This window comes from Lytechinus pictus, chromosome 10, assembly GCF_037042905.1.
Source record: "Lytechinus pictus isolate F3 Inbred chromosome 10, Lp3.0, whole genome shotgun sequence".
NCBI classification, from domain to species: Eukaryota; Metazoa; Echinodermata; class Echinoidea; order Temnopleuroida; family Toxopneustidae; genus Lytechinus; species Lytechinus pictus.
The window spans coordinates 21919341-21931602 of NC_087254.1; positions in this window are offsets into that span (position 1 = coordinate 21919341).

Here is a 12262-nt window from a genome sequence, read left to right on the forward strand (position 1 = left end):
AACTTCAAAGGGTTGTCGGAGTCACCTAGTTTCCAAGAACCCTTGTGCCATAAAAACTCAAAACCTTAATCAAGCAATCTGATAGCCTCCTGGGAAAAGGTGATCCACGAAACGCAATCTTTAACTCCGGAAACACCAAAAGGGCGTAAGAACTGATGTCCAAGAAAGAATGATCTCCCACGGATATGCAGTATTGTGTAATATTTGTAAAGTTCGCGCGCAGCTCCATCACTTGTCCTGTTTGTAGTGTAGTTCGTCGCTCTTCGATCGTCTACAAGTGCTAGTCCTCATGGTGGCACGCGTGCACAAGATTGTGTAATCCGATGCGTCGATGCCATTTGCTAGTTTTAAGAGCGCATAATATGCTGGGGATGCAGCTTGCAAGGGTACCGGTGGAAAAAAAACGCCGAAGCGAGTGTTATCGTTGGAGAGAGTATACAAAAAAATAGACTCCTCTATTTCCTCAATGAGTTCAGTGTCAGCGCTGTTCACCCGTGGGTGTGTTCTTGAAATGTAACGCCAATTTGGCATCGAAAGGGTGCATTCGTGAACATAAAACCGAGGGTGAAAAATATAATTGTGATTAAAAACGATCATGTTACAGAGTGAGAACAAAGACATCCGAGACAAATTGGACGTAGATGATGGATGGACGAGAGAGAGAGAGCAAGGTGCTTCAAGAGAGAGAGAGAGAGAGAGGGGGGGGGGGGGGGAGGGGAGGAAGGAAGAGTGTAAAGGGGCAAGGATGTGAAGTCAATCTAAACCCACCGTCTTAAAAAGTTGTTTAACATAACCAATCTCTTGTTGAATATGATTGCGTCGGACCAAAATATAATACAAGAGTCAACCAATTTCTTGCAGATTATAAACAAGGTTTTGGTTAATTTTGACATTTTTCTTTCGGTCGGACACAATTTTTTATATTCATCAAAATTTAAAATCATTATCGTTCTTTACGCTTGAAAATGTATGCACAAAGTTTTGTTTCAGAATTCGAAATATATAGATCTAAGTCACCCCGAAATGATAAATGTAGCTGTGATGAATGATTGTTTTTATTAATGGTTACTGATTGCGTGTATTTTTTATACGATTGTCTTTTATTGATGTAGGGCTATATCTTAAAGGAAGAATTAATATTGTAATGTAAATGCTTTCCAGAAGCATCTTACAGTTACACGTATTGGCTTTAAACAAATCTGAAAGCTATTTTTGGTCATTCAAAAGTTTATTCAAAACTTTCAATACATTTCATTTCTATTTTCCACAAATCAATCAAAATACAAAAACATATAAATCATTCCGAAATAGTATGCATAATTACAATATAAATGCAGATTCAAAGTGGATGGACCTAAAGTAAAGCAAAAGCTTGTTGTGGATAGGCCCTTAGCAAATAATTAATGTGTAATCATTGATAGCTAAAAATAGTTACAGAAAAAATAGAGCTGAGCTCGGAGAAAGTTACAGAACTGGACAAGGACGAAAACAGAGAACGTTACAAAAAAACAGGGACACACAGGTTACTAGACAAGACAAGGAAGACAAAGCAAAACATAATAGAAAGAAAGAAAGAAGGAAAGAAGACCCGTCTATTATATTGCTGTTCACGATTACGACGTTTAAGGATGACATTAAATATTTTGACAGAGTTGGTCGTATGCCAATGAAATAGAAAATAGTAGACGGGTCCTTTGTAAGGGTATCTGCAGCTGTAAATATGAATACATGTAATTTATTTACAATGACAAACATACGGTCATAGTGAGGGGATGGAGCACCTGGCAGACGAGGAAAAGAAAAATCTTGATAGTTGCCAGGTGAGAAAAAGTATCAAAGGAAGCAAAACTTAGAAGAGGTATGTGGTTGATAAAAGAGTTCCCTGACTACCAGGTGCCCAATCCACTCTCTGACCGTCCTAAAAGTAATACACAAATGAGTACAAATAGATAAATATATATTGTGTATTTAAAGCGTACAGTTGGGTTCTACGAGAAGTAATATTGTCTCAAAAGAGACGTTTTCAATATTCTTTTAAATGCAGTTAAGCTAACAGATCTTTTTATATCGAGATTGAGCGAATTCCAATATTTGGGACTTAAATAAATAATAGTATTGTGGGCAAATTTTGTTCTGGTTTTTGGAAGATGAAATGAAAATGCTTGGCGTGTTGGATAGTCATGCAACTGGTTGTTTTTTATGAACATATAATTAAGTGCCGGAGGCAAGTCATTTTTGTTCAATTGAAACATAAAAGAACCCAACTGCAGATAGAAAATATCAGAAATTCCTAAAACACCCTTTTCTAAAAAAGAGAGGACCTGTATGAGCCCGTATATGCATGGGCATTGGAAATTATACGAATTGCTCTCTTTTGGATAACCAAAATTTTATCAAGTTGAAACTTACTAGAATTTCCCCAGGCAAGAATGCCATAGTTTAAATACGGGAGTAATAAAGTATAGAATATAACATTTGCATAATATGGGGTGGAAACATTGATTTAAGTTTATACATTATACCAGTATTTCTAGATAAAATTGAGCAAATGTGGTTTGTATGAATTTTCCAGGTCATTTTATCATCAATAAAAAGTCCCAAGAACTTAGTTGATTTTACCCTACTGATCTGGACATCATTCAATAAAATATTGTCAGGTAAAGTTGTAAGAGAGTTACTAAATAACATAAAATTTGTTTTATCAAGATTAAGAGAGAGCCTATTGGCAAATATCCATTCACAAATACTTTGCAACTCGTTTGGTTAGTTTATTAGTTTAATATATTTTTAATTTATTCATTTTTGAGGGGCAATAAGAGCATTAATAACTTTCGGATTTTTCGGATTTGTTATATGAGTTTCGCAACCCTGTCGAACACGCGAGGTTTGCGTCGAAAATTTTGAAAATACTTAAAAATAAACTTTTTGTTGGAACCGAATGCAGTACCTCTTTGTCTCTTTTGTCTCATTTGTATTCAACACGCGGAATATGAGAAGTTATACATGCACAACAGCCTTGGTAATTCTTATTATTTTACACAGGAATATAGGGTTACTTGATGTCTCGGGCGCCAACCGACGGTTTAAGCAGAAATGCAGATACACCATTTGTAAAATGTTGACATTTTGAAATTGTTCCATATTCATATACGAGTAGTAACAAAGCTTAATGTATTTCGATGAATTCTATTTGTATCATATTCTGGCCGATCCCGATAAAGGGAAAATTTAGATTTGATATTGACGTTAATGTCGTATTGAACACATTTTGTCTGTGATCATTTGTGTTTATATTATGTTATACCATATTTGTTGCTTTATTGTGTTATGTTTTTGTTGTGCTATATTATATACTTTGCTAATTGCTTTTGATTTCAATCTTTTATTTTGTGAAATCTTTTTTTGTTATTCGGCTCTGTGCTGCGATGGAAGTATTTATCTCAATAAACCATTTTAAATTGAACCTCCCGGTTGTGAGACGGACGCTCTACCGAATACAACTAAGCCAACAAACCGGTATACAACAGTTGCTGGCATATACAGTGCGTCCCACAAAAAACGAAACCGAGATTTATCGATGATTTATTATACCTTAATCACAAAAACAATAGACAAATGACCTACCATTGTAAAGCTTAGAATCTCTTCTTTCATTTGCGATTACTAAGATTATATTTCATTCACGCATGAGTGAGCAAAAACAATTTGAAGAGGGGATACCAAAAAGTCATTTGGCAGGCTGTATCTGGGTTTCAAGACGAAAGCCACATTTTCAAAAAGTTCAATATCTGCTCTTTAATTTGATACCTCAATTACAGAAAATGGTCAAGAAATAACAAAGTTCTGGTTATTTGAAATGAGGCTTGAATTTCAATAATTTCATAAAATGAAGAGGTTTTACATGCTTGCGTTCAAACTCACTCGACACTCCGTTTTGTTGACGATCAGCCATGCATTAAGTCTTTTGTTAACCGTGCGATAGCTTCTGTGGGAAACCGGTGAAAACACGTTTATCTAATGAAATTATGGAAATACAAGCATTGTTTCGAGGGAACATAACTTTTTTACTTCTGGACCATTTTTTGTGATTAAAGTATCAAATAAAAGAGCAGATATTGAACTTTTTAGGCATGTGATTTTCTTTTTGAAATTCAGATACCCCCCGCCAAATGATTTTTTGGTATCCTTTCTTCAAATTGTTTTTGCTCACTCATGCGTGAATGAGGAATAATCTAAGTAATATCAGATGAAAGAGGAGATTCTAAGCTTTAAATTGATAGGTCATTTGTCTGTTTTATTTATGATTAAGTTATGATAAATCATCGCTAAATCTCGGTTTCGTTTTTTGTGGGACGCACTGTATAGGGCCACCTTACCCATTTTTCAAAAGTGAAGAGAAAAAGATGAAAAGAGAAGAAATGAGAAGAAAAGGGGAAAACCAGTGGAGAGAGGAGAAAGAAAAGTATGAAAACAATACAGGTCTGCGTTTTGTAACTTAACATTATATTATATTACCCGTGATTGAATTTAGAAAAAAAAATAACGTCATCTTACTTGTTGTCACTTCCCTGTCTGGTAACGACTATGAGCATAGTGACCAGCCAAAATAAGATTATTATTGTTATTATTATTATTTGGCAGGGGGGTATCATCATTCTCATGATTATAGTATTGTTAAGAATAATTATGACTTAATTTCCTTACCATTCTGTTATTTTTTATTTCCATTGATTTTATTATTATTATCATCATTATTATTGACTTTATCATATTTATTATTATAATTGTACGTCTATTTATTTATATGCATTGTATTTTTCATAGTGGGCCTCTTGAATATTTCAATACAAACACGTGTAGAATGTGTACAGCTTAGTTTACTATATATTACCGTACGGTTAAGATTGCGAAGAGAGTTTCAACAAACGTTTTAAAATTTAAATTGCAAGTCAGTTTTTAAGTTATAGATATTAGAATTGAACATTGCTGTTTAAATTTGAAACGTTTTGTTTAAATCCTATACAATACCTGATCAGTTCACATAGTAAACCATTTTTATAATCTAGTGTTTTATTAGGATCTATAGGTAGGCCTACATTTTATTTTCCTGATTGTATAATGTTTAATTTTATGTCAAATGAATCGCAGTTTTTTTTTATTACTACTTGAACAATATTTTTTTAAATCAAAGTTATTGTCTTGATTTCCTTTATGTTCAGGGCATATCATCATCAGTAAAGATAAAAGAAGTTAGGAAAACAGGGGGAAATGAAAAGAGGATACGCGATAGAAACAGTCACCCATCTATTTTGTTAGTAATCATGATCTCCCCTCCCCCACGCCCCTTCTTGTTTCTGTCTATTCGCCAATTAACTTAACTCCTTTCCATTTCTCTAGTCCCGACTAGACAGGAATAACCGTCTTTTCCGGGAATTTATTGAACAGTTTCTGACATTTAATGTACTGTGATTGCAGCCAGCGTAGACACTGAATCTTTTGGTCAAGCTATCACCTCTCACCTTAGCTGTTACTCCCCAATCAAGTTTTTTCCCTTCCGGGTTTTAAACCCGGAAGGGAAAAAAAACATGATTGGGGAGTAACAGTTGATTCAAGTTGATTTTAGTCTTGTTTGAGATCTACCGTTAGCTATACATAATTACCCCCCCCCCTCCCATCACGTCAGATCTTGATTCACATTAATGATAATCTTGATAAAGTGCGGGTTAAATCCAAAATGCATTACCCACTAGCGTACCTACGGGGGGGGGGCAGACTGCCCCCCTGACGAGTCACAACCCATGCAAGGGACATATCCCTGCCCCCTGACGAGTCTTTTTTTTTTTTTGCTTGTCAATTTTTTTGGCGAGCGAATTTGCCCCCCCCCCTGTGGAAAATCCTAGGTACGCCACTGGTATCAGTGGCGTAGCTAGGATTTTTTTCCTGGGGGGGCACTGGGGGGTCCTTGCTTTTTCAGGGGGGCACCATTTTTTCCGTTGTGTGTGTATGTGTCACAAGGGCGGATCCGACTATCGCCAATAGGGGACGGGGCCCGAAATTATCTTCACCTATATTTCCCCCGATCAGTCATTTCTTAGTTTTATTCTTATAAAACAACATAACTTGATATAATCTCATAAGCCTTATGTAAAGTGCGAGCGCGAAGCGCGAGCGATTTTTTTTGTTACTTTCATGTATTTTGTCCGGAAAATTTAATATTCTGGACAATGTTATGTGTGATCCTGAACAAGATTCGTATGTAACTAGATGGTTACTGCGAACGCCAAGCGTGAGCAGAAATTTTTATGAACTGTTCTATCATTATCGAAAAGGGACCTGTTAAGGACTGCTTACAGTTACCCACGAAGACGGTATATATTTCAATAATGCGAGCGCGAAGCGCGAGCAATTATTTTTTGACATTCCGACCTAAAAAATTGTCATTCTAAGCACTCTTTGTATTAATAAATGGGATAGCTATGTAACTAAACAATTGATGCGAGCGCGAAGCGCGAGGAAGAAAATTGAGATTTTAGACCTAAAAGCGGGACACTCTATTTATATTTTGTAAATCATAAATAGGATATAGTTAATTGTGTATCATTAATAATGCGATCGTGAAGCGTGAGCAGACAATTATTGATATTCTGATGTGAAACTGGATAATTTAAGTACATTTATTATAAAGAACATGCAGGCTATCGCGCATGTTTTAGATTTAGACCTAGAATCTGGGCAGTCTGAATACATTTGTTTAATGGAACATTATGGAATACACGTAGACAATAGGAACTTGGCAAATCAAACAATTTTACCACGCAGCGTGAGCTTAAAAATGCTGATATGTAGACTATAAAAGGGACATTTTACAGCTAGAGCACTAAAATTTGTTAATGAAAAAATGATGAAAGCTCGATGTCCGAGCTAAAATATATTTTGTATATTGGCTTCAAAACTTGCACCATATCAGCCTACTGAGCAAGATATGAATCTCATCGAACAGGCAATTCTGGCGCGAAGCGCAAGCAAAAGTTTTATATAGTAACATGAAAGATTTTTTTTTGTTGCAAGTCTTTCATTCACTTGTCTTCCTCCTCTTATTTTCCTCTTCTTTTTTTCTTCTGTCTTTCTTCTTCTTTTCCTTTTTTCTTTTCTCCCCTTTTTTTTTTGCTCTGTCAATTTTTTTCAGGGGGGGCACCTGGGGGGGCACACCAAATCTCAGGGGGGGGCACGTGCCCCCCCCCAGGCCCCCCCGTAGCTATGCCACTGACTGGTATTACCCCATTCTTGTCTAATTAATAATGGATCATTGCGATAAATGATACGTCTTTATAAACTACTGTATATCCACACACATCGCTACATTCGCTATAACTCGTCTACGGTAGATGTAGACTGATTATGGTATATATAGCCTGTGCACCTGTTGCGTGAAAATGATCGTACTCTGAGCAATCAAGATCACAGCACGAGTGCAAATACCGTACCGTACATATAATGCGCAATACACAAAATCGCTCTCTATATATGTATACGATACCGGTATATATACGTATGGAGAGCTAGCTGACAACAGTTAGTTAAGTTAGAGCCTTTCGTAATTCATTTGCCGGTGGAACAGTGACAGAGTCAGAGACGATCATGCAGCGATTAAAAAAACGATGTGCGTTCGGTGAGTCCACATCTTAATTATGCATTCACATATTACTAGAAATGCTGTCCTTTCATTTAATTTCTACCCAAATACTAATAGCAGTAGCCAATACTGACATCGCGTGAGCAAGTCCAGGCAAGAGACGAGTCTGATTTATGACAACACGTAGTCCCACCTGTATGTTTAGTGGTAGATTCTAATTTTTTTTCTATGTCTAAAACAGTAAAAGTACTATCTACTTGATTGTGTGTCTCACGATTCGCGTCTCTATAAAATATAATGTGAGCATGATTCTTGAAAGGGGGATGCATAGGCGGATCCAGGTGGGGGCCCGAGGGGCCCGGGCCCCCCCCCCCTATTGGCGGAGCAAAAAAAAGAAAAAGAGGGAAAAGAAAGAAAAAAAAAAAAAAGAAGGGAAAAGAGAGAAGAAAGAAAGAAGGGGAACATAAGAGGAAAAAGACGAGTGAATAAAATAAGATGAGGGGAAGACTTGGAAAATAATTTTAAAAATCTTTCATGTCACTATACAGTATAAAATTTTCGCTAGCGCTTTGCGCTCGCATTGCCTTTTAGGTCAATATGGAGCTCAAATATCAATTTTTAATATATATTTTTAAGTCGATATACAAAACATATTTCAGCTCGGAAATCGAACTTTCATTATTTTTTTTGATTTACAAATTGATTTTTTTTAAAGTGCTCTGTAAAAATTTATGTTTTATCTTCTGAATATTAACATTTTCTGCTCGCGCTGCGTGCTCGCAAAATTTGATTTGTCAGGTACCTATTATTTTCCTGTATTCCATAAAGTTCTCAAATATCCCTATTCAGGTCAAATTGTCAAAACGTAACAGCTAGCGCTGCATGCTCGCATTTTGATTGGCGATTTGATAATGTATATCTCAATATTAATTCTATAACAAACTAATTAAAATTCTCATGCTAGTTTATAAAAAAAATTCGGCTCGCGATTTGTGCTCGCATTGATTGTTGAAGATATATTAACTCATGCATCTTATTCATAATTACAAAAGTGCTTGAAATGTCCAGTTTTCAGGCCGTAATAAATTAACAGATTTCGCGCTCTCATTTAGGCTTATTAGATGAAGAAATAATATATTAATAAAATAATATTTTTTTCAGAATGGAATATCAAAAAGTTTCATCTCCCGCCTATTAAGAGAAAAAGAAAGATAGTCATCATTTTCATATGATGACATAATGTTCTTAAAATGTCCCTGTCCTATGTCAAAACTCAAAGTAATAATAATGTAACATATCAGATCTTTTTTTAACTGTGATTCATATCCACCTCACAATTTTCCTACAAAGTGCTTGAAATACAGAGCTTAAATGGGCCCTTTTTTCAGATCGGAATATCAAATATTTGAAGCTCGCGCTTCGCGCTTGCTTTATTGTTTTTTCATGATGAAAAAAGATATTTAAAATGCCCAGATTCTAGGTCGAAATCTTGTTCTCTATTTAAATCAATAATGAGCCTATATATCCAGTTTCAGATCAGAATATCAAAAATTTTCTGCTCACGCTTTGCACTTGCATTATTAATGTAGGAAAATACCAATTTTTTTTCATGATTTACAAAACATGAAGAGAGTGTCCCGTTTTTAGGTTTGAAATCTCAATTTTTTTCCGCTCGTGCTTCGTGCTCGCATCAATTGTTTGGTTATATACTTAAACCATTCATGATTACAAAAGTGCATAGAACGTTATTTTTTTTAGACCGGAACGTCTAAAGTTTTGGTCTGCAGTGCAATATACTCACCCTTGGGAATAGTAACTCTGGCACAGCACACAGGCACACATTATTTTAATAGTTAGATGGAGATAGCAACAGTGATAGACCTGGAAACACGACTGCATAAGTAATTGCATTTTTCCAGTAGATCCGGTAATAAGGTAATAAGTCAACAAAAATTCAGCTCGCATTATTTAATCATTATAATATGTATCGTCTTAATGGCTTACTGCAGAACGTCCTTAACAGGTCCCTTTTCGACAAGGCCAGAACGCATATAAAAATTTCTGCTCGCACTGTGCGCTGGCAGTAATTATCTTGTTACATACGCATCTTGTTCAGGTTCACATACATTGCCCAGAATGCTCGATTTTCAGGACAAAATACATGAAACTTCAAAATTGTCAAACTCGCACTTCGCGCTTACACTATTTAAATTTACGATCAAGAAAAAAAAGAGAAAAGAAGTGGGATAAGGGTGAAATATAATATAATTTTCCAAATATAATGTTAAAGTCTATCACGAATTTGGATTTTTGTAATAAAAATGTCAAAAATTTTGCTCGCTCGCTGGTAACTTCTTATTCATTTTACGCGATACGCCTTATCGAGCCCCCTCAAAATTTTTGGCTCATTACGCCACTGGGACAATCCCTTCAAAGAAACAAACATAAATCAACTTTGAGCGGCTGATCGGGGAAAATATGGGTGAAATTTCTTTTGGGGCCCCCCCTATTGGCGGAGGCTGGATCCGCCCCTGGGGATGGATGTAGACCAAAAGCTTCAGTCTCTGTATTTTGGTTGTTCCTAGTCTTGAGGACTCCATGATGATGTTTTTTTTATATATTTTGACATGTACTTCTTCATCATGGAGTCTTGAACCGCCGGCCAAAACTATAAGAGACACATGTACACAAAGATGGATTTCCCTAGGAAATCCATAGTTAGAGGGTGAAATCGGTTTGTACGGGTGAATTTTATCTATCTATGAACCTTCATGCGCCTAATGCATATAAAGGGATAAAAATTATTTCACTATAAAGGGTAAAAATAAGATGTTTCTTACAAACCAAACCAATCTCCTGTAGATCCCTCCATCCGTTTGTCAACAAAGCAAAGACAGTAGGCCTGACCCTCGAACCACTTCGTCATGACGTACATCCGATCAGCGATGCCGTTTTGAAGAACAATTTATAGTTAAAAATTATTATTTCACAAATACTAAAATTTGATACGTGATTATAAATAATTAGTAGTATTATACTAATAAAATATTATTTGAACATGAATTTATTTCAAAATATTCAAAAGCGTCAGTTAATAATTGTTCTTTATATTCTCAATAGTAATTGTTTTAATAATCTCATCTAAATATGAGAAAAATATGGGAATTTCTTATGAAAATCCAATCCACATCCTGTGAGAAAATGATACCCCTTGCCTTCGCACACATTCAGTTGTAACATGATCAGGGATTTTTGCCTGGCTATACATGTAAAAGTCCGGGGTTCGATCCCCGGCTGCGGCACCTATGCCCTTGAGCAAGGCATTTAATCTACAATGCTCTTTTATCCTGCTTTCAAATAAATGGAAATGCTATATATGCATTATTTGTAACTAGGTGTGTGCACTTGTTTAAAAATAAAAATTAAAAAAGAAATTAAAAAAGAAATATAAAAAATTGCAGTTCCTCCGGTTAATGCGATATTGATACACCTTGCTCCTGCGAGTCCACATCTTGTCAATTGTAACTTTTATTATTTAAGAGACTGAGAGAAATGTAAACTTGGTATTTAAAGTCTTTGTCTCTCTGCATGGAATTAATGTTGTGTAACTATATATAAATCAGCATTTGTTGACAAAGTCATGGTTGAGAGGTCTAAAGCTCCTTTAATGCTCTGTCACACCGTTCTGTGCAAGCCTTGCGGGTGATTGCCTGCAACTCGCCCGCAAGAAAGTTTTGAGCATGTTCAAAACTTTTCTGCGTGCAAATCATGTGAGATACTGTCAATTTGAGCTACCTGCAGGTAGCAAAAATAGAGGCCATTCTGACTTTCCCCCGTCACCCGGGGGAAGGGGGAGAGAAATCTTATCTCTTTACGACTGACCGTCCATATATCCCCCGGTGTCCGGGAGATTGGCACTGGGGGATGAGTGGGCTAGGTCATCGGCATGGTTACGTAAGGCGCGCCCGCACATGATAACGCGGGAAATGCAATCACTTGCAGCTAGCCGAGCACTAGCCCAGTACTGAGCGGAAGCAGTTCTCTTGACACCATATTTCGCGCATGCGCACTTATGATTAAAACAGTTGCGCGATCTCGGATTACGAGCCAAGGTCGCCCTTCCTTCGAAAAACCTGGGGGGTAGAACCGGGAGACGGGGGACAATCCTCCCAACCGTCCAGACTGTCGATTTTCCAGGGGATTTCCCGGGTGACGGGGGACAGTCTGAACAGGGGGATAGTTAGTTACCCGCATGTCACACGCAAAGCTTGCACAGTGACGGCCTCTTTCTTTAAATTTGCAGTGTTGAATTTCATGTATTTCTCATTTTTCACATTCAAACAGATTTAACTCCATACCATTTCCAGCCTCATATTTTGAGACTTTTGAATCTTGAAACTTTTGAATCTTGAAATATTTGGAATTCATAAAGGTACTAAAACTAATACTAAAGTCATTTTAGTGTGACGCCCTCTATGTCCATTCTAGTGATTATCCTCTGTGTCCTTATCCAAAGTACACTCTGTATTTTATTGCAACCTTTGACAACAACCAATGGGAATACCCAACACTTTACATGTGATGTAATGCATCTAACTCCAATATTCTCGATGATATGAAATATCAAAT